At 48.2% G+C, this 23,170-nt stretch overlaps 1 protein-coding gene across 5 annotated transcripts in view; it reads left to right on the top strand.

Moving 5' to 3' along the window:
• The window catches only part of SSBP3 (single stranded DNA binding protein 3), a 157,778-nt gene that overhangs the window by 49,882 nt on the left and 84,726 nt on the right, over positions 1-23,170 (top strand). The window contains exon 1 of one of the 5 annotated variants that reach the window (XM_063106581.1): positions 12,021-12,071. The exons of 2 other annotated variants lie outside the window; for them this stretch is intronic. The gene's annotated coding sequence lies outside the window, so the exon portion shown is untranslated. Of the gene's footprint in view, positions 1-12,020; positions 12,072-13,476; positions 13,498-18,380; positions 18,418-23,170 lie in introns of those variants that run through there. 2 more of the 5 variants (XM_063106585.1, XM_063106584.1) reach the window with 2 other exon arrangements.

Here is a 23,170-nt window from a genome sequence, read left to right as displayed (position 1 = left end):
AGAGTAGGAAAATAATGACAAAGAATTTACCCCCATATTGAAATTCCAGAGCAGTTGATTGAGATGGTAGCTCTCTACTTCCCTTGTCTGCACATTGCCAATGACGGTAATGACAGCGGTGAGTGCAGTGCGGCCGTGCTAGGTGCTGGGATGGTCAGAAGCACAAGAGAGACATGGCTGCTTCCCACCGCAGACCCAGCATGGTGAGCTCACGAGATGAGAACCACCCTGTTTTCCCTTTGCCTTGTGTGTTAAGGTTGCCACAGTAAGACCCCAGATGGATCACTTTCTGGTCTGGAAGGTGGGAGGTGAGGGCAAAGGAGGGAGGGGTTGGGAGATGAGATGGAGCCTCATAGAAAGTGAGGGTGACCCAGTGGGGACAGTTTCTGACAAAGGCTTCCGAGGGACATTTTGTGGAGAAGTTTGACTTCTTTCCGTGATGTCACTTGAAGAACCCATCTCACCTATCAGCTAAGAGGTTTGGACCCTTTTGGCTTTTCTGGCGTATGACACTGCCTAAGATAATATGTTAATTCCCTAAGTACGACTTAGTTTTCTTCATGTTTCCTAAAGCATCCTGTGCTCGTTCTGAAGTTTTGGACTTTGGATCCTTTTATGTATCTTGAGCCCTGTCTAGCACAAGGCAGTACAGACAGAGGGTACTTGGTATGTTTCGCCTTTCCTAATACACGAGCCTATTCACACTGCTCCTTAGCTCACTAGAAGTTCCCTCTGGAGAATAAACTCAGAGATAATTTGGATAGGTGGATGGATGGATAGGTAGAGGAGAGTGCTGATCCAGGCAGATTGACTCAGGCATTCTTCCAAAATGCCATATTGGAACCTGAAGGGTTTCCTACAGCTGGGTGTACAGGCAACAAGCAGGTCCCCAGAGGGTGGCTGCAGGGGGCTCTCATCAGGGCCCAGTAAAGTTTCTGATGCTTCCCTTAGAGTATCTGTTGGAGGTTCCTTCATAAATGGCTTGATCTGTTGAGGAACCCTGTCTTAGATGTATATCCTACACGCCAAAGGAATATGAAATGATGAAGATTGTTTTAAAGTTTAATTTGTATTTAGATTAGTACAGCATTACTCCTGAGATCTGTGAATTTTAACTTTTGTGGCCTCAACAATTTACAAGTAACTGGAGTAATTTATGACCTTCAGCATAACTTTGAATCTTGGTCTAAGAGGCAGGTGGGCCCAGAAGTCACTGAGTTGATGGGTCAGCCTGGCATGCTGTCTGGTGCCCACAGCTCTTGGGTTCTGCTTGTTTCATATGTAATTAATTTCATCCTTAACAGGAACCCTGGGGACTAATGTCATTGCTGCCCTTCTACACATGAGAAAACTATAGAAGTTATATGTCCCATACATGCTTATTTTGAAAAGTAGAAGAAAAGAAAGACACCCATCATTCTACCACCAGAAATAATTTTGTGCTAAGTTTTTGAGTATTTCCTTTCAGACCATTTCCCTCCTTTTTCACTTAACTTTTTTACATAATCATGTTCCTCTCAGAAAATTCTTATTATAAAAAATAGCATTTGAGAAGCCATATAGGCTCTGTTTCAAGACTCTGAGTTTGTTTCCATGTTGGTATGATTTTTGGAGGGTCTTCTCCATGTGGGGTTCTCTTTGCCTGCCCCTGGGCCGCTGCTCACCCCAAGGCAGGAGTGGTCCATTCAGCTCAGCATCCTGGTCTCGGGTATTCAGACCCAAGCAGGGCCCTTTGTGTCCAAAGTAGTGGTTGATTGGAGTGCTAATGAATCAATTAGAAAATTACTTGCCGCTGAGATACTCAGCCAAGCCAGGGTTGTGCACAAGTCTTAGAAAACCATCCCAAGGCCATACCCGTATAAATCTCTCTTGGCTGTGGCCTTTGTAAATCACATCACAGCCTTTCTTGGACCTGTTAATCGTTTGAAAAAGAAGGAACTACCTCTGCTTTGCAGGGCTGCCTTGTGCTTGGCATGATTTTCTAGCTTGCGCCTCAGTCCATTCTTCCACTGGTGAACTAGAGGAGACTAGATTTCCTAGTAACTGCATTTGTACCGCACTTTACAAAATAGTCATTTAGGGGCCATTCTCATGTTCTTTCCTTTAGCCCCCATGACAACCCTATCGGGAGGTACTATTATTATTTTGCCCATTTTTACAGATGGCAGAACTGGGACTCAGAAAGGTCAGCAACCTGTCCTCAAGTCATGACCCACAGGAAGGTGGTGGTGGAGACTTGGGATCCCCAAATCGTCAAACGGTCGCTCTGCTGTGATGCCTTTCTAGGGGATGCCCCCTGGTTCATATCTCTTAGTGGGTTTTCATAGTCCCAGCTTGGGAGTGACAGGTGAGGCACAGCCAGTAGAGATGGAAGTGGTAAAGGCATTTCTGGTTAAATACCCAGAGTTGGGGTTTAGTGCGTTTTAATCTGGGGCAGAAGGGTTGGAGTGACAGCTAACAGCTGAGGCTGAAGGGACCTTGAAGGTGAATCATGTACCAGGGTGCTCCAGATGGCCAGCAATTTGTGTTGTGCAGTCCAGGATGCTCGCCAGGTATATTTGAACATAAAATGGAAATGGATAGAGGAGGGGGAGGTTGAACAAGATGAAATTGCTTTGCATCTCAAGTGAAGTGGGAGCCGTCTCTCAAAGAAGACATTTGCAAAGTAATGGTTTTGATATGTTTTTCTGGCTCTTTCACACCTGTTTCCTAGTGTGACCCCCAGCCTTCGTTTTATGCATAAGACTACAGCGGCATGCCTAACCCTTTACCTGTTTTCTCCTGGAGAAGCCAACGTGCTTCTCTGAGGTTGAAACCTGAGGTACCTCTGTGCTGGTCTACTCTTTAATCTGGTTTCATTTGGAGGAATTAGCGGCCTCCTGGCCCATTTGTTTCCTGTCTGTGGAGCAAGACTACTTGTTTTATAACCTCAGATTCTGTCTTTTTATCCCCAAGATGGTCAGTGTGTCATGCAGTTTGATATTTCTGCATTCAACCTTGGGGGCCTTGGATACTGGGTAGCTGCTGTGTTCACATAACACACATTTGAGTGCCTGCTGTGTGCCAGGCACTGTTGAATGTGCTGGCAGTACAGCAGGGGACAGCACGTTGCCTGCCTTGATGGAGCTGACATTGTTGTAGAGGGTACAGAGATCTGCTGTAGACCCTGGGTCTCAAGCTCTTATTTGGAAAATATGACTGTAATAACTCTAATCTCTCCTTCATAGTGGCTCTTTTTCATGTGCCCGGCATAACATTGTGCCGGACACTTTATATTTGTCATCACGTCCGATCCCCAGGAGGGCTTTGTTCAGACAGGTATTCTCACCCCATTTTTGCACACAATGCCACTGAGAATACACATAGTAGGTACTCAGTAAACCTGGTTGAGTAGATGATGGCAATAGCTTGCAGGCAGGGTGGCTGGGTTTCTAGCGCAGCCCAGACTCCCTACAAGATATTTGGCTACTTCTCCAGTACCACATCTGTCACTTTGCAGCAGCAGCCTTAGTTTTGTGTACTGGTTTGAATGTGGTTGAGTGCCGGAGCCTAGGAAGCTTATAGTACAAGGTCCTGGTCTGGTCTTTAACCAACACAAACTAGATCTGTGTTAACTATCATTGCCACTGCTGGAGGATTCCTTTGTTTCTGGTGGTTATGGGATGGTGGGGGGGAGAGATTTAGAGGCCACTCACTTTTGCAGCCCTGTGAGTTCTCTGGCCTCGCTGCTTGAGGCACATTAGTGTGTCCATCTGAACTGTGAGTGTGGGAGGGCAGTGAGAATCGAAAGCGCCTGCCCCACTACACCAGGACCACAGGTGACCTTAAACTGGCCCAGGTGAGGTAGTGTGTAGAACCTCGTGTCCCCTCCATCTGCCCAGCCAGTTCCTTAGCCTTGCAGTGTTGACTTGGCCCCACCAAGTTCCAGGTACTGAAAATCCAAAACAAATAAAGCCCAGCCCTGGACGGAAGCAGGTTGGCTTTCTCTTTGCAGAAGCTCAAAGGGCAACAGCTGTGTGGCAGACAGCTTTTGGGGTGTTAACCTGTTTGCAGTAAAGTTCCAGGCAGGCATCAAGTGTGTGGGGAGGAAGTTAGAAGCAAGTGACCAACCATGGGGGGGGCAGTGCAGAGGGGTGTCTATTTTCTTTGCCTCTTGTCTATCCCCTTGACCTTCAGGCTCCTTTTTTTTTTTTTTTTTTTTTTTTTTTGTCTTTTTTGTGACCGGCCGCACCGCGCTCAGCCAGTGAGCACACCGGCCATCCCTATATAGGATCCGAACCCTCAGCGGGAGCGCTGCTGCACTCGCAGCGCCGTACTCTCCTGAGTGCGCCACGGGGTCGGCCCTCAGGCTCCTTTTTGAACCTTCTTTCCTTTCTCCTCTTTCCACTGACTCTCTCCTAATCTCCACCCATCACCCTCCCACCCCTCCCCACATCTCTGTATTTCCTATCACCTTGTGCTTTGCCTCAGACCCTCCTTGGCTGTTCTCAGTTGGCAGACCAAGGGACAGGGTCCACCACCTGGTGAAGATGACTCTGTGTCTCTGTGACCCAGATGGGGATGGGGAATCTGACCTGTCCCAGATTGTATTGGTGGACAGTCAAGGTTGGATCACAGATGTCGAGGCTCAGCAACGTTATTTTGGGTCATGTAATCCTGAAGCAGGAACAGTGCAGAGAAGGAGGAAAGGGGCGGGTGTTGGGTGGGTGAGAGTATTGAGAGGGTTGGAAAGAATTCAAGGTGTATTAATTTATCTTAGATGGCAGTAGCAGAGTACCACAAACTGGGTGGCTTTAAACAGCAGGAATTTGTTCTGTCACAGTTCTGGAGGCTGGAAGTCCAAGATTAAAGTGCTGGCAGGGCCACGCCCTCTCTCTCTCTAGAGGAGAATCTGTTCCATGGCTTTTTCTTATCTTCTGGTGTTGCCGGCAATCTTTGGCGTTCCTTGGCTTGCATTACTCCAATCTCTGCCTGTGTCACCACATGGCATTCTTCCTGTGTGTCTGTGTGCCCATATTTCTCTCATTTTATAAGGATACCAGGCATTGAGTTAGGACCCACCCTAATCCAGTATGACCTCATCTGAGCCTGATTACATGTGCAAAGGACCTATTTCCAAGTCTACCGGTACCGAGAGTTAGAACTTGAACATATCTTTTGCGGAGGGAGGGGCGGAGGAACATAGTTCAACTCACAACACAGGGTGAGAGTGCCAGGCTCCAAACCCCAAGGATAAGTTTAAATTTGTGTTATGAGGGGCCCTAAAGATCCTAATCCACTCTGTAATTTTATATTAGGAATCTGCCATGTGCCAGGCTCTTGGCTTGGCCAGGCACAGACGTGGGACACCACAAGGCTTTTAGGGTGAGAAGCTACTTCTGTGGAAATCAGGGATTTTTAAAGAAAGCTTAAAGGAAATATTTATGCTAGTGCTTCAGGATGGCCTTAGAAATATGGACCGGCTTTTCCTTCCTGCACTATTAATTTTGAGGCCAACTGGCAAAAGCTAGGATTTATTCTCTCTTCTCTCTGAAAGAAGATGATGGGGAAAGGTGGCCAGGAACCACTGGATTTGGAAGTTCTTTCAGTGCCTCAGTCTTCTCCCTGCAAGTGTGGGTTGTGACCTGGATGATTTCTAAAGTGTGTCCTGATGTCTGTTCCAGGCAGCCTTTAGCTAGGAACTGTTTTATTGGAAGGACAAATATTGTGTAGTGTCAGTAAGGATGTTTTTTACAGCGGCTCCTGTGTTTCTGCTGTGGATAAACATGAAGAAACCAAGTGTGGGTTAATGTCTAATGGCTAGGGCCAGTTCTTTTTTCTTCCCTTACAGAAGTTTCCCAGCTGAGCAGAAAGAAACGAGACTGAGTCCACTCACCCCACACGCGGATTCCTCTCATGACTTTACAGTGTCCCTGTGTCTGAGAAGAATTTCCGCACAGATGACAGGAGTGGAGTAAAGCGTTTGTAGCTATTGTGTTGGTGAAAACCAATGTAATGTAAATAGGAAGTCTGGATTATACGTATCCTCAAAACACTGCAACTGAAAACCACACATGCCAAGTGAAATTTACAGCTGTGTGCACGTGGACTTCAGAGTGCTGTCTGCAGGCAACAGGGGCTTAGACAGTGGGGGACCTTGTTCTGTGTCTGTCCCTCACCTCTTTTTCTCTTCTTTCCCTCCATTCCCCAAAAAAGAGGAAAAAAATTTAATTGGGTGTTTTCCCCAGTCCTTTCTTTTCTTCACAAGGCCTTCACCATGCTGAAGATGCTGAGCATGTTGAGTCAGCTGGATTAAGTCGTCCTTTCCAACAGTCATCACAGGGAGGCAAGAGCACATTTGTGTGCCCCTAATGAACCACCCACAGAGTTTATAAGGCAGTATCCTGAACATACTTTAATGCCCTCACTCTCTATTCCAAAATGATACTTTTCCTGGGAGTGGCTTGGGTAACCCGTTCTCAGAAGGGGCCTTCAAGAGCCATCTGTGGGCAGAAACACGAGTATTTATTTTGTCAAGACTAATTGTGTGCTTCACATGAGTATTTTTGCAATTAGATTAGTTTCATGTCTTATTTCCAGAGTATGTGTGGATATATGTTCATTGTGAAGGAAATTAGATACAAAACATAAACAAACTCTGATAATTCCACTATTCGAAGATGAATATTATTTGTACCCTGATTTGTATCTTGTTGGTATGACCTTTTTTCTAAACTGTCCCTGCCCTGAGGGTGTCACATCCAGTAGGGTACTGTCAGTCTGTGTGGCTGATAAGTTCAGACATCTCATTAGCGGTCCCTCTCGGCCACCATACATACCCCTCCCCCTCCCATGCTTCCTCAGTTGCCGGGTGCCTGGCTCCCACTGCCACATCTCCTTCTTCCCCTTCTGGTCTCTGAGCCCTTGGAAGTGCAGACCACCCTTCCTCAGTTTGCTGGGTTGCCTGTCCCCTTCTAAAATTCTGGAACCTAGGTTAACACACAGTTCTCTTCCAGGGGGCTTGCCCACCCCTTCACTGCCAGCCCCCTTCTTCTAGCCAGAATCTCTTCATAATGGATGTCACCAAGAACCAATTTCTTTCCTTTGGGGAGAGGGAATGGGGGGTAATGCTTGCTCCAGATCCTGGAGTCCAGGACTGCTATGCCAAGGAGGCCTTGTATGTATTCAGCAGACAAGGTCATATGGAGATATGGTTTTTAGCCTTTATGAGACCGTAGATGGCTGTGAGACTGATGAAATTCATCATCTCCTCTTCAAACACTACATATTCACATGTACACATAATCACGCATAATAAGTCCGGGGTTTGGGTTTGCAGACCCTCTGAAGGAGAGGCCCCATAGAGTCAGACATGCTCCCCTGCCCCTGGGTGGCCTGGACAGCTGGCATTTTGCCTTCTGCAGGACAGCTGCAATGATATTACCCACAGTCGTGCCATTGTGAGGATGATGATTAGTAAAGCAACTCACATCTTCTGAGTTCTTATGTTGTTCACCCAGTCCTTACTTTGACCCAGTGAGGGGAAGGTACTACCATCTCCTTTCACAGATGAGCAAACTGCAGCTCAGGGAGGTAAAGTAACATGCCCAGGATCTTACAATAGGAGCCAGGATTGGATCCCAGTAAGTGTGGCTTCAGAGCATGTGCCAAGTACCAGATACACAGCAAGGAACCTATCAGGAGCTCAGCAAGTGGTAGTAGCAATATGAAGAGCAGCAGAGGGTTAGAGCACAGCCTCCCCTCCCCCAGGCACCCCCACCTGTATCCTCCCGGTGTAGGATCCAGGCTACAGAGGAGCTTGAAGGCGGGTGGAGGCGAGCGTAGATCCGCCAATCCTGGGAAATGTGTAAAATCCTGTTCCTGAAAACCGGCTGGGTTCTCAAAGTATCCAGGCTGTTGTGTTTGGTAGTCACGAAACATGATCCATACGCTGTATTTTAGGACTTCCCATCTGTCAGCATCGGCAACAGGGAGCTCGAGGCACGCCAGCTCACCAGCAGGGGAGGTGGGCAAGGAGGGTCTGTGACAGTGGGGTGGATCCAGGGGGTGGGGGTGGGAGACACAGGCATAGGTTCTTCCCAGGGTGTGTTAGCCCCTTTTCCCATTACTTCTCTTAATTTTTTGACAAATCACCACTGGGCAAGTTTCTTTCTCATCCAGGATTTCAAGGCTGCTAGAAGGCTGAGCATCGACATTTGAACTTAAGTCTTTAGACTATCGGGTGTTCTCTCCCTTACCCCAGTCTGGCCCTCCCATTTCAGGGTGTTACCAGTGTTGGTGATGGGCAGGGTGTGGGAGGTCTTGCCTGGGGATGGGTGGGGGTGGAGAGGGAGGGTATAAGCCTTGCTCTCAGGCCTGCTTTGCAGGGAGCGCTCTTGCCTGCCCTGGCCCCCACCCCTCTGGCCACTCTTGGTGGCAGAGGAAGAGGCTGAGAGGGCTATTGATTCTCCACTCAGGGAGGGAGGGCCGCAGCACATTCAAGGCTTTCTTTTTAAAAATGCATTAACCTGACTGTAAGCAGGCCCCAGTTTAAAAATGAATAAATAAAAATAAGACAAGAAGCAAAACAAAACAAGTGGGAGTGGGGGGCAGAGATGGAGCAAAACCTTGGGAAAACTGAAAGGGTGTTTGAAGAAGGTCCTTTTCAAAGTACCTTCTAGTTCCAGACCAGGTGCTTGGATTCCGTAGACCGTGGCTGCTCTGTTCTCCTATGCCCTGAGCTGTCTGCACCCCTCCTGCCTGGCTCAGTCTGTGCAGGGAAACTTTACTTAAACCCAGAGGTTCCAGGAAACCTTCTGGGGGTGGCCTCACACAGAGTGCAGGGGCAATCCATGTTTGGAAGCCTGCCTTGCCAGCCCCCGCGGCAGTTTGGTCTTCCTGTGGCCACACTGGCCTTCTCTTGGTTTCTCATAAGTTCCAGGTACTGCCTTCACACATGCTGTTTCCTCTCCCTGGAAGGTGCTTCACTCTCTTCCCTTTCCACGTTAGTACCTGTATGTCTTTCAGGTCTCAGCCTAGAGGGCACGTCCTAGGGAACCTGTGCATATCCTCGGCTGGGTTGGGACTCCCTTTATACACCCGCATGGCTTCTAGGACTTCTCTTTTGTGGCTCTTACCACAAGCATAGTAAAAAAAAAAATTAACTTACATTTCACAGCATGTAGCAATTAAGCTCTGGGAAATATTAACCTCTGCCATTGGCTGCTGTTGGCTAAATATTCATTGCTCGGTAGCACCTATTGTTGCAAGATCTCAGTAAATCCTTGTGGAAGGAATGGATGGCGGGTCAGGGTCTATTCTCTTTGGCTGATGGATATAGTTTAGGTGAGGGTGGAGGGAATAAATGTTAGAATCAGAAGTCACTGCGATTTCCTAATGTTTCTCAAGGTATGGACCTACTGTGAGGTCAGGATATGGATTCACAGTGGAGCCCCCAGCACATGAAAGCGGAAGACTTCTGCCAACTGTCTGGTAGGCCAGGGTGCTCAGCAGTATTCCAGAGCTGGCATGTGCCTAGAAGGTTGTTGCCTTTGTGGGTGGAAAGACATGGAGTCCAGAGAACTGAAAGGACTTAGCCAAGCCCACACAGCAATGCCTTTGGGCCCTTTACTTGGGCCCCAGTTTAATTGTGAAAAAGTAATCAATCAAGCACCTGGTGCCAGCCAGCTTACTCCACAGGCATTGTTTAATTTGCTCCGTAAAGTGGCTCAGTTGTGCAGCACTGATATATGGAGGAGGAAACAGAGTCTCAGGGAACTGAGGTTGCTTGTCTCAGAGCACGGCAGAGGAGGGACTGGAACTTGGATCTTTCTGATTCCATAGCCTGGTTCTTTTGACCAGCAAAGGTGGGCAGGGTGACAGCTTGGTTTATTGGGGTGGCAGGAGTGGGGACCATCGGCCTCCTGTTAGCCAGTGGAGCTGTAGCCACTTGTGGGAGCCTCTGTTGCCTCCAGCCGTCTGGGCTGGTGCGGGGTGCTGGGGTTCATGGAGACCACCTTTTCTTCTCCACCTGGTCTCACCTCTTTTTCTGTCTCCTGCCTCTCCACCTCTGAGAGAGCTTCAGAAATTCTTCTTTCACCTTATCCATCTCCATGTCCCTGGGACGCTGCTGGGGAGACTGGAAAGATACTGAGGACGATGAAGCAAAATCCGTACCACTTGAGAGTAACTTTCCATCATTTGTGGCTAAAAATAAAGCATACATTAGCTCTCCTCGCTGTGCTTGGGTTTTCTTTTGGGGGTTCACAGGAGCCACTTGCCCCCTTGTCCCCTCCTCCCACCCACTCCTCAGCCAGCATAGGGATCCCCACAACTTGGGACATTGATGGGTTTAATGTGGCTCACCTCGTGGAGGGTAGAACCCCCAGCACCTCCACATGGAAGCACCTCTGGTTCTCTGCGGCAGCAAATAGTGCATTGGTGGGCTGGCACTTTGCACACATGGGGATGCTGACTCCCTTTGCAAATATTACTGCAGCCGAAAAGAGACAAGGCACTTTATTTTTATTTATTTATTTATTTATTTATTTAAAAGATGACCGGTAAGGGGATCTTAAAACCCTTGGCTTGGTGTTGTCAGCACCACACTCAACCAGTGAGCTAACCGGCCATCCGTATATAGGATCCGAACCCATGGCCTTGGTGTTATCAGCACCACACTCTCCCGAGTGAGCCACGGGCCGGCCCAAGAGACAAGCCACTTTAGAGGACTTTCTTTGTGCAGGCTGTTTCTGTTTGATATCTGGAATGCACAGAGGCAAGAGAAATAAAATTAATTTGTTCATTTAATTTTGTAAATATTAACCTAGCAGGAGTTTTATGCCAAGTCACATGTCAGGGACCTGAGAGCTTACCAAAAGGCAACATGACACAGTCCCTTCTTTGAAGGTGCTTATTCTCTAGGTGGGGGAAGAAAGATGTAAATGTGAACACAGAATTAGATCCGGAGAACCACAGGGTCCTGCTCCCCACCCCACCTTTCCTTCCAGATCTGTCTTACGATGCTGAACTTTATGTTTTACCTTTCCCCTTGCTTAAGGTGTGAGATTTCCCTCTCCCCCAGTCTTTGTTTTTTTGAGTGCTTTCTATGTGCTCGGGCTAGGTTAGTGTTTTGCTTGCATTTATTTCATGAACTTCACATGAGCCTGTGAAGTAATTACTGACATCATCCCTATTTTTCAGTTGCTGAAACGGAGGCCCAAAAAGATTAATTAACTTGCCCAAGGCTCCATGGCTAAAATGTTGCAGTCTGGCTTCAAATCAAAGGACATTAATTCGAGAGCTCATGCTCCTAACCACTAGCTGTATAGACATCCACACTGAGAATGCATGTCTGCTAAGAAACCACCATCTGCCCAGCATGCCTTATCCTAAATAGGTGCTTTCTCCTTAAAAATCTTCACTGTGCTTTCCATTTAATCTTCTTTAATATTCCTAGTAACCCTGTGGGATAAGAATCCCCCTCCTCCCCCATTTCCCATTCTGGGTTTTTTTTGTTTTGTTTCTTTCCGCCACCCCAGATTGCACGAAATGGTGATAGGTGAAATGGCTTATCCAAGGTCTCTGTAGAGGCCAGTGTACTTTGGAGGCTGGAATTGAACCATGTTGTTTTAATTCAGAGCCTGTGGGAGAGAGAAGGCCCATGAAAGCACTCTGCAAACTGTAAAATGCTGCCTGAAATGAAAGGCATGTAAGAAAAGGTGTGTTTTTAGGAGACTAGCTTGTAACTTGGACCTCATGCATCCTATTTGGGGATTTTTGTACTGTCGTTGCGATCTGGTTTCAGGTACCTGTGAAAAATTATAGTAATTAAAATGTAATTTGGAATCCCCTGTTGGCTCACAGCAGCTGGGCCAGATGTAGGAGGCTGGGGCTATCTGTGCCGGAACAAGCTAAGGCTTGTTAGGGATGTCACTTTGTTCTGCCCTTTGTGTTGCTGGGGAGAAGGGTGGGGGCAAAGAGATACAGGAGCTATTTTTACATTGTTAACGTCATGTTCAGAATTACTGGATGTTTGTGGTTGGGTCCCTGTTTAGCCTCAGCCGGGAAGAGAGAACTCCTTTGCTGCTTGGGTCTGTATGGAAACTTGAGCTTGTACCCCTTGAGTAGATATATTGGTATAAAGGCAGAGGGACCCAAAGTGACCATAGTCACCCTGGATAGTTTGAACTTAGATTTTCCAGGGCTCTCCAAAATGCTTCCTGGGGGTGGGTGGAGAAAGTGGGGGTAGGGGGAGTGTGAGTGTGGGAGGTGTAGCTGAGGACCCACGTGTTCATCTTTTCCCTTATTTATTCAACAGATGGTTTTTCAGTTTGAGATACACGCTAGATATTTTTCCAGGTATTTGCACAGCGAAGTCAAAAAAGGTATCGTCCCTCAAGGATTTTATAGTCTAGTTGGGGAAATGGAAAAATAAACATTCAGTTTAGCATATGTGCAAGCCAAGCATACATGCCAGGCTCTGTTGAAGGTGCTGGCAACACAGTGCTGTCCACAGAGGCTGTGGAAACACAGAGGAGGGGTGCCTGGGTCACACAGGGTGGTCAGAGGTGGCTTCCTGGAGGGGGGGATGGGTGGCAGGAGCTGGCTTAATGAATTTGAGGGATAAGAGGTTTCAAGTACAGTCAGCCCTCCATATCCATGGGTTCTGCAGCCATGGATTCAACCAACCGTAGATCAGAAATACTCAGGAAAAAAACTGCGTCTGTAGGGAACATATATAGACTTTCTCCCCCCTTGTCATTATTTCTTAAACAGTGCAGTGTCACAGCTATTTACGTAGCGTTTACATTGTATTAGATATTATAAGTAATCTAGAGATGATTTAAAGTATACAGGGGGGTGTGCATAGGATACATGCAAATACTGTATGACATTTTATATCAAGGACTTGAACATCCGAGGATTTTGATATCCTTGGAGGTCCAGAACCAATCCCCTTGGATACCAAGGGACGGCTGTATGTACCTATGTTTTATGGTTTATTTGTTGTCAGGCATTATTCATGGTTTTTGTTTTTTTTTTTTTTTTTTTGCGGCTGACTGATATGGGGAGCTGAGCCCTTGGTGTTGGCATTACAAGGCTGTGTGCACTCTAACTGAGCTAACCTGCTAGCCCCCAAACATTGATATGCATACATAATGTTATGTGTGGTTATAGTCATTATATTTTATTTTATTAGTCAGTTGAGGTCCTGGGATTTTATTTTTATAACCAGAGAGCTCACTGTCTTTGAAAAGTTTGAGGGAAAAAAATGCCTTGTGTCAGCCAAGTCCTTGTTGCTTCAGAGGTCAGAGATTGGAGCAACAGTGGCCTAAGCCACACAAAGCCTTCCCTTGAAGTCCCTGCGCTGCTTCCTCTTGAGAGGGCAGCTGGAGTGGGTTATTGCGAAGCTCCCCAGACCCAGGTCCTGGCCTGGCCTGTGTGCTGTGCTGCCTGAATGTGTGTGAGACTGGGATGAGCACAAGGCCTGCCCGCATGCCCTGCTGAACTTTTGGGGTAGGTGGAGGTGTGTGGCCCAGGGTGGAGGGTTTGCTGGCAGATGCCAATGTTAAAACCAGCAGTGGACTCAGTAAATGTTATAAAGTAGGAGGCAGAGTGTTTCACCTGAGACAGTACAGTGTGTGTTGTATGCGCGCATGGTTGGTTTGGGGCAGGGGCTTACATTTGGAGTTGTCGAAACACTAGCTCAGTGCTCTTTCTGCTTCCACCACTGAGATTTGTGCTTATTCGTCCAGAATGTATTCTGCTTGGCACCTCTGCCCTGCCATGCCCTGGGCAAGGTGTTGAGGAAGCCAGTGAATGAGGCACAGCCCTCCCTTGGGTAGCTGACCATTCAAAGTGGTCACTGCATAGGTACCAAGGGGCCTGACCCATGTGAGCCTTCTGCGGTGCTCTGCATATAGGTAGAGTGTCCCCACCATCTTGTGAGCCCACGCTTATGCTGCACCATGCCAGGCCCTGTCCTTGGCATGGGATTATTTGCAGTTAGTATTCCAAATGTCAAGTTCCCCTTGACTTGAGCTGAGCAGATGAAACAAAATGGCAGACAGATTAGAAGGGGCTTGAGAAGCCTTTTAGGATTTGAAAACCTTACTTTGTTGACTTTGAAAAGCTGCTGAACTGGGCCCGTCTGCACAGAGGCACGGGCATCTGCTTGGTGCCGCTTGGTTCCGTGGGCTTGGGAGGCTCCAGACAGTGCTGGCTCTTTCCTCCCCCACTCCAGGTGCATGGGAGCCAGGGGTCCCCACTGATCACGGGTAGGAATTGAATCCAGTCCCTTCTCGTTAGTGTTTTGAGAGCAGGAGGGGAGGAGGGCGGACGGTGAGGAGGTGGGGCCTCTGAGGGCTTTGGGTTGGTCATGTCAGTCAGTATCTGTTTAATCTAATCTTATATTTACCCTGTGTACTACAAACACCCAGCACGTAAAAGGAAACAAGATGGACTACTCTATTGTAGTCTCTCTGGAATGGATAGTAAGAAGTTTAAAAAGTTAAGGCACACAGAAGGCACAGAAGTCCCTGGCTAAGAACCTGGAGTGTCAGTGCTAGAAGATGGTCCTGTTTATTCCCTTCTTTCCCTGTAGTACCTGAAGCTCAGACAGGTTAAGTTATCTGTCTAACGCCACACAGGAAGTGGTGAAACTGGAATTTGAGCCCATCTCTCTGGCTCCAGTGCCCATACTTTTCCTATGACATCACATTGGCTCCTGCTCTTAGTTCTCCCTTCTTGTGAGACTCATTTCTCCTGCCCTGGCCTTAACCACTTCCTTTTCCTGCCTGGATTCCCCAGGAATCCCTCTGCAGGTGCTGCCTCATCCAGCCTGGGAGAAGCAGTAAGAGCTGAATGTCTGAGCGAGAGCCCAGCCCCTCATGGCTTCTCTGACACCTATCAGTGCACAGAGTGCTTGTCTTATAGGATTGTGCATGCATACCTGTCTCCTGAGGACAGGCAGAGAAGAAAGAGCCTTATGCCTTGTTGGGCCTCTCAGGGTCCCAGGAAGGATCCATTGAATTGATGTTTTGGGGCTCAAGGGAGATAGACTTTAAATGGTGTGAAACTCTGCAACCTGTGGCAGTCAAGTTGTGAGTCTGTCTGGACACATGATCTTCCTCCTCAACCCTAATTCTGCCTCTGTCTCCCAGTATCTCTGGCAGCCACAGTGAGGCAGATTGCATAAAGGTTCTTCACATGGACCACAGTCGCTGGGGCCCAGAGTCTGGAAGGTGGTTTTTGTCTTTTCTCTCCTTTTTTCTTTGCACACTTATGCAGAAGTGCCTTTTGTTCCCAGGGAACACAGCTTTCTCAATCCCCATCCTAAAAATGTTGCCGGAATGTAATAAATCTGATTGTGTTTATGTTGAAGAAATGAAACACATTGCTGCACGAGGAGGAATGCAGCCGAGGCCTTGAACGGGGCTGTGTTTATGACAACAGTTTGCACATGTGGCTTTATTTTTGAAAGCACGGTGCTTTCCCTCCTCTTGATAGGACTCTGGTAACAAGAGCTGTCTCTTGTGTCTGGGTGTTGGGCAAACAAAAGGCAGAGCTGGCGGAGGCCCTCACAAGCTGTGGTTGTCACCTTCTTAGCTCTGGGAGCCTGGCGACTCCAGACCCCTGTCATTTCTTGGGGATCGCCACTCTTTCAGGATAGTGCCTCTGTGCTGGTTGAGTCCAAGCTGATTAGCGGATCCTCCTGTTCCCATTTCCAGGTTGAAAACAACAGGATGAAACTTAATAAGCATAATGTAAAGTCCCATGTGTAGGTTCAGGAAAATCAGCTTCACAGGCACAGGCTGATGATGATTCATTTTAACAGAGAGTGGGCAAGTGGCCCTTGAATTTACCTGACAGTTGGCTCTACATGCCAGCAGTTGGCCATCACTGAAAGAAAGTAATGCAGGCTCCTGCACAAGTATCATGTCCACAAGGAGAAGGATGATGTTGTTCTTGTTAATAATTAATAATAATAGCTAGGTGCTTTGCGTGCATTATCTTATTATCTTCCCATCCTTAAAATCAAGCTGTGAGGTAGGTCATCTGATCATCCTTTTTCAAAAGAGGAGACCTAGGCTTTGAGAGGCTGAGTTCCTTGCCCAGTGTTACACTGCAAGAAAGTGGCAGAACCAACTGGAATCCAGGTCCGACTTAGAGCCTGCATCTTTTGGAACAGGCTAGTGTGTCAGTAGGTTGTGGGGATTCTGAATGAAGAAATGCTGAAGGAAATAATGGCATTTAGTGTGAAGGCAGATTTTATAACATCTGACCTTTATATGGCCCTGTGCCAGGCACCGCTTTATAGTTTATACATACTAACTCTATTATTATCCCAATTTTACAGATGAGCAAACTGAGGCACAAAGAGTTTAAGTAAGTTGCCCAAGATGATACAGCTTATAAGTGGCAGAGTTGGAATTCAGACCTGGGTAGCGTGGCTTAGAGTTCTTAATTACCAGGCCATACAGGCTTAGAGAGAATCAGACTGGTGGGGTTGATGGCTGGGGGAGAGATCTGACTGCATTCTTCAGCAGGATGATGTCTGTCCCATTTGGATCTAGGGCAGACCCACAGCCTGAGCATGACCATGTAAGTAGGGAGAGGCTTCTGCTCTCCTTATTCTGTGGACACCAGGTGGCCATAGAGAATGTGCCTTGAGGGAGGTAGTGAGCCCCCATTGGTGGGTGACTGCCCACCAGTCAGGCATGCCCACGGAGGCAGGAGAGTGGAGGAGACCATCCTCTTCTCCCCCAAGAGTCTCTGATGTTATGGAAATCCTTTCTGTGTACCTCATGTGTGGAGCATGAGCGGTCTCCAGGGCCCACCCATATAGCTGGCTGGCTCCCAGTTCTTTGTTGAGGACAAGCCCAGCTTTCCTGGACATTCCCCACCCCCAGGCAGTGGTATGTTAAGCAGTGATGATCCCTGAGGACCACTGGAGGGGAAGTGGCTGGGTGTCCGCTGGGTCCAGCATGGCCTATTAGGAAGCTCCAGTCATCAAGCCCGGCAGAACTGCTGACAGCGGCACTGGGGAACAATGCTGCATGGGAGGAGGCGTGTGCGTGTGTTTGCTCGCCTCCTGACCTGAGTGCCAGCAATGACACACTTTGTTTGTCCCTTGTGATCCCCTGCGTGCCCTCAGCCTGGCTCTTGGGCACATTAGACTCCCACTTGGGGCCCTTGTCGAACTGCAGCTTTGGCTGTGGGGCAGGGGAACAAGTCAGCCAGTTTTGGTCTTTCTCCCAATACCAGGGCAATTGGGGGACCCCTTAGGCTCACATGACTTCGGAGCTCTTGGCAAGGAGACCTGGGAGCCTTGTCTAAGGCCAGGGGATGAGACACAGACAGGGGAAAGGATTTATTAGAGGCCACATAACTAGCAAGAAGTATAGCCTGAAGCTGACTTGAAATGGAGAGGGGAGGGAGCTTTTGAGAACATCTTGTTTAGCCCTTTCATTTTACAGATGAGGAAATGAGGCCCAGATTGACAGCTTGACCTGGCCAGGGTGTCTCAGGTCATCAGTGGCAGAGTTAGAAATAGAACCCAGGTCTAAGGCTCAAAATTCCATGATGACACCCACCCCCACCAGCAGCCCCACTTCCACTTGCAGTTTCTCTGCATCTGTTTCTACTGCTGTTTCTCCTGCAGGGCTGACGCGAGTGACTGTGACTGCCATGCAGGTGTCCTTTCACCTACTGCTCCTGCTGCCTTTTGTGGTCACCAATAGCTGATTATCCCAGTTACCACTTCCGTTGCCTCCTGGGAGCTGGTAGCAGCATCTGGAATTTAGTGGAAGGAACGTGGACTTAGCTCGGTGGTTTTGGGATCCAGTCTAAGCTCTTCTACTTATGAGCTGTGTGACCTTAGGCAAGTCGTTTAACCTTTCTGAGCCCTGGTTTCTCATTTGGGAGATAAGATGATTTAGACTAGATAACCTCCAGTGACTTTCCTGCCCTATGGGTCTGTGACTGGTGGTGATTTTCATGAAAAGTGTGTGAGAGCCACGCTGACCTGTGGTTGGAGGCTCTAGGGAAAGTCAGGCAGCCTGGACTAGTGGGAAAGGCCCTGTCTTGGGAGGCGCAGGCATGCATTTACACTTGGCATTAGGTGCTGGCAGGCAACTGGGGCAAGGGACCTCACCATCTTTGACCCTTTCTCTGTCACTTTTTTCTCTGCACCAGTGCTGTGAATACAGACATTGCTTTTCCTTAGTGGCGACCGCCCAGGGTAGAGAGGTTGCTGGTGGATGTGTCAGCAGACGGGCTTTGCAGCTGCTTGGCATGGCAGGGATGTCAGCTGGGCACAGGCAAGTGCCAAATCTGGTGTCGTCTCCCTGGGTTGGATGCCACTGGATTTTGTCATGAGAGAAACTCCAGTCCTGTTATTAGACCTGTGAGACTCCACTCCATGTGAGATCACAGGTATGGGGGTGAAGGGAGGGGGCATTGGAGGAAAACCAGAAGCCTGGGGCCTTTCGTCACTGTCTTCGGTCTTACCGTTGTGTTGGTTGTTTATGTGGTTTTCATTCTTTGGTTTTTGCTTTGGCTGTGAAGTTGTACTATTTTCTGAACTAATCCTTTTTCATGTAACTCAAACCCAAGTATCTGGACATGAAGGGCAAGCTTTTTTCTCCTTTTCCTTCACAAAGGATATCCTAGACTGCAGCATCTGGAAATGATTGGGCATCTGGTTCAAGGATGTATGTGTGCGTGTGTGCACACACTTCTGTAATATAGCATGCCTGTATCCAGATAATATGCCTTTGTCTCTCCAACCAGGCATATAGCTGTTTTCTTTCTATATAGATGACTTTACATGTGGAGGTTATTATGTCAGCACATACGCTTATGCAGCATACAAATGTATAAACTTTTATTTCTAACTTGGGGTGAAGAAATTTTTAAGTGCTTTAATGTATATAAAAGTGTGTGCAATGACGGATGTTGATTTTTCTTTACAAAGTTTAATAAACCACTTAACAGTGCCTTCAGTGACACTATAATTAGCCATTTCCTCACTTATTTCCAGGCTATGCTGTAACAGGCATTACAGGAACCCTGCTCCCCACCACTTAGGGTGGTGATTCCCCATTCATAGTGGAGTGCTCCAGAGAGGCAGCAGAGTCTTCAAGGTGGCCTGCAGTGGCTTTCTGAAAATGGTATCTCTTTGCTGCCTGGTTTTGACATGGGTGGGAGCCCGTCCTGAGGAATTTCTGGGACGGATATGTCCTTGAGAGTTAGGCTATGGAAGGAATTTTACGATGCACAAAGTTCGAGCTCTTGGTTGTATTGAGATTTGGGCTGTGTCAGCAGGTAGAGCCTGTGCCCTCACCTTGTCAGTGACAGGCAGGTAACACTGTTCAAATCTTACAGAGAGTGTCCAGAGGGATGTGAGTGAGCCACCTAGAGAAGCGATGACCAATGATGGTAGAGGAGGACCACCGCGAACCAAGGGGTCTCCCTTGTACCTGTTTGCCCCTAGGGACTGCTAGTCGGCTGATTCATAGTAGTATGTTAGATTCACTGCCAGGAAGAATTTGGTAGCCACAGGGTGAATAAAACAGGACTGGATGGAGGAGGCACTTGGAGGTATTTGGAGCCGAACTGCATGGAGGCTGAACTACATGTCACCCTCTTTAAGGGGTGCTGATAATACTTCCCTCTCATTACCAGAAATCCTCATTTGCCTGGTACAGTGCTCCTTGGGCTAGCCCTCCCACTGCGGTGGTGGCAGTTACGTTTATTGATTTTTGCTTTTTGCTGTTGACAGTGGAGTTTGGCCCAGGTTTCCCTCTGGCTCGAGTCTGATGTGGAGCCCCTAGCAGTGAGAGGCCTTGAGAAAAGTTTCCCGTATGTGTTCAGCTCTGCTCTCTGCTTTGGGGGCTGCCATGGGGGCATTGATGCAGGTCCGTTTTCTCCTTGGGCTCAAGGCTCCAGTGTGTGTATATTAGGAGACCATATAATTTCTCAACTAGGCTACTTTTATAGCCATGCGGCGCAGTTCATCAGTATGCTGGGGCAGCGAGTGTAAACCTGGAATGTCTAGGATGTGTGGTCTCCTGGGTATATGTTGAAGACTCTCCCTCCGGCTATGGGACATTTGACTAAAATCTACCCAAAAAGCAATCCAGTAGTGTTCCTCTCCCCTACCGCATGCAGCCCTAGTAACCTAACGTGAATTGTGGGGTGAGGAGGACAGCCAGCCAGGGAGGGGTACAGCTGGACAGCTGTTTTGTGTTGAGCATTTGCTGCCATGAGATCCAGATTCCCAAGAAGCTGGGGTCTCCCTGCCTAAGATTGTGTATCTAGGAACAATTGATGGGGAGCTGGATCCCTGAATTAGGTCGGGGAAATGTCCTTTTCTGGTCATCCCTCGCAGAGCCTGTGGTCTCCTTGAGGCTTGTTCAGCTCCCCTGTAGCATGGGGTCCTGGACCCAGCCCAGGGGCTGCGGCAGGAGGCAGAGCCCCTGATGATGGGCTGCGTGTGGCTGCGAAACCCAACCCGGCCAGCCTTCTTGCCACCTCCCAAAACATAACTCAGTATTGATTGTGCAGGAGGCTGAGACTTATCACAGGCAGTAATCCTTGCTCCTTGGCAGGCATGCTTCTTGAAGGAAGAAAGGAAGCAGTTTTGTTTCTGACTAACATGCCTTTAAAATGCACCTTGATTTAAGATTCAGCTTTTTGCAGCATATTTTAAAATGTCAGAAAGATAAATATGCAGCCTTCTTAATGTGTCTGCCTTGAATAAGCCCTTTAAAAAAAAGTATATCATTCATCCTCAGGGTCACAGGCTGTTCCCTCCCCTCCTCCCTCTGCCTTTGATGTTCTGTCCACCTCTCTTCCATGAGCAGAGTTTTGGTGGGGAATAGACTCAAATGCCCTTCCTTTCAGAAGTCCGGGAGGTATGTTTGTTTCCCCTATTTTGAGGCTGGTAAAGCTATACAGAGAGTTTCTAGGATATTTTTTGGAACTTGCTGTTGGACTTTGAAACAGGCACTGGCTTCTAGTTTATTCCATCAGGGTACCCTTCTTACTTCCCACGAAAACCCCCTAGCCAGAGGATCAAAAAAAGGAAAATGCAGGCTCAGCCCCTGCAACAGCAAGCCCCGGCTGCCTGCTCCAGTGTAATGTGAAGGAAGTTGGGCCTGGTGCAAGGGGAGCCTGTGGCCTCGTGGTGTCTGTGGCCAGCACTTCATTCTCAAGGTTGGGATAGTGGCCCCTACTAAGTGTAGTTAAGATTCGGGTGGGTGTTGAGCCACAGGTGAGGGAGATGCCACTGGAGGGTGTATCAGTCTGTAGGGTTTACATCTTGTCACTATGTGTAGCTTTTATAAAGATACCCTGGCAACCTCGCTGTTGATTTTTCTCCCAGAAGGAATTGAAAGAACCCAGAGTTTTTCAAGATGTGAGTGAAGATGTCAAAACACTATTATGGTGGACAAAGCAGTGTCCTGCCTCAGGGAAAGCCTCTGGGAGAGCTTCATGCACAGGCCTGGGCTAGCCTTCGCTGTTCTGTAGGTGAGGAAATGGAGGCCCAGAGAGGGCGGTGACTTGGCCAAGGTCATACAGAAGATCAGCAGTAGAGCCAGGGCCAGAGCCTTGACAGGTATCCCTTCCTCTGGTCAGAGCTTTTTGTCACCTCAACCTACTGCCTCAGGTGGGCCATGCTGGTGACTCAGGGGCTCAGGTTTTTTTTTTTTTTTTTTTTTTTTTTTTTTAAAAGATGACCGGTAAGGGGATCTTAACCCTTGACTTGGTGTTGTCAGCACCACGCTCACCCAGTGAGCAACCGGCCATCCCTATATGGGATCCGAACCCGTGGCCTTGGTGTTATCAGCACCACACTCTCCCGAGTGAGCCACGGGCCGGCCCGGGGCTCAGGTTTTTTTTTTTTTTTTTTTTTTTTTGTCTTTTTCGTGACCGGCACTCAGCCAGTGAGTGCACCGGCCATTCCTATATAGGATCCGAACCCGCGGCGGGAGCATCGCCGCGCTGCCAGCGCAGCACGCTACCGAGTGCGCCACGGGCTCGGCCCCGGGGCTCAGGTTTTAACACAGGAGCAGGGCTCTAACAGATACCTGGCTTGTGTAGGGCCACCTGCCCTATTCCAGATCTGGGAGTTATATCTCTGGGGACCATCCCTTTGGTGTTGCAAACACACTGGACAACGTGATCCTTTCCTATACTCATTATACCCCTGCTGGGGCCTGTTACTCAGAGTGTGGGGAGAAAGGGTGAGAGGTGGGGTATACCTCTCCGAATGGGATCTGTCAGGGTGTGAGATCAAGTCCCCATTTTTCCTCCCACACTCCCTGTAGTTGCTGTTCCTCTTCCCCTAAAACCATTTTCAGTATCATAACATTTATCATGAGCTTTATTATGGGAGACTCTTCTTCTTGTTTAAAAATAAATGCTGGCTTACAGAACTATATTTGGTATATGGAAGTCGTTTGCATGTAAATGTGCTTAAAGGACAACTGCTTTATTTAAGATGCAGAGTGGGCCCCAGCTAGAGGGGGCATGGGGGTGGGGGTGGGGAAGGGATCCAGGGGTCTGCCTCGCTCAGGACAGTTGAGTTGTAGCCTTCAGTCCTGTTGAATTTGTTATCCTTCTCCCCTGGGACAATTGCAAAACAGGAAAACTGGTACTTGAAAATTCAAGTAGAAAATGTTTCTTATCACAACATGGTAATTGTTATGACTCAGAAATGTAGAATTGCCATTCCACTCTGCCTGTCTGCCCTCACTTTTGTTGCCTACTGAGTCCCCAGCAGCAGCTGCAGAATCATTTTTTTAAAAGAGAGAAAGAAAGAAATCCAGGGCAATGCTTTATTTATGTTAACGGCTACATTTGACTTGAAAATTCCATCCCCTGAGCCTTGAGGTCAGCACATTACGGAGTGATTGATGTCTGTCAGGAGCAGGCAGGGCAGCAGATTGCAGAGGGGAACTGGACAGATGATGCCATGGCTTTCCGGGGCTTAGCAGATCCTGGGCCTTGAAAGGAACACAGTGGAAAACAAAAGCAGATGGAGAACTCTGCTCTGGCCCCTGCCTTTTTCTTTCCTCTTTCTTTCCTTTTCCCTCCCTTTTCTGTTGAGCATTAGGAAGTGGGGGAGGGGCACTCCATGCCCTCAGAACACCACCCAGAACATATCACTTTTGAGTGTGAC

Source organism: Cynocephalus volans, chromosome 8, assembly GCF_027409185.1.
Source record: "Cynocephalus volans isolate mCynVol1 chromosome 8, mCynVol1.pri, whole genome shotgun sequence".
Taxonomy (NCBI): Eukaryota; Metazoa; Chordata; class Mammalia; order Dermoptera; family Cynocephalidae; genus Cynocephalus; species Cynocephalus volans.
Note: the sequence above shows the minus strand (reverse complement) of the source record. Positions and strands in the feature narration are given on the sequence as shown.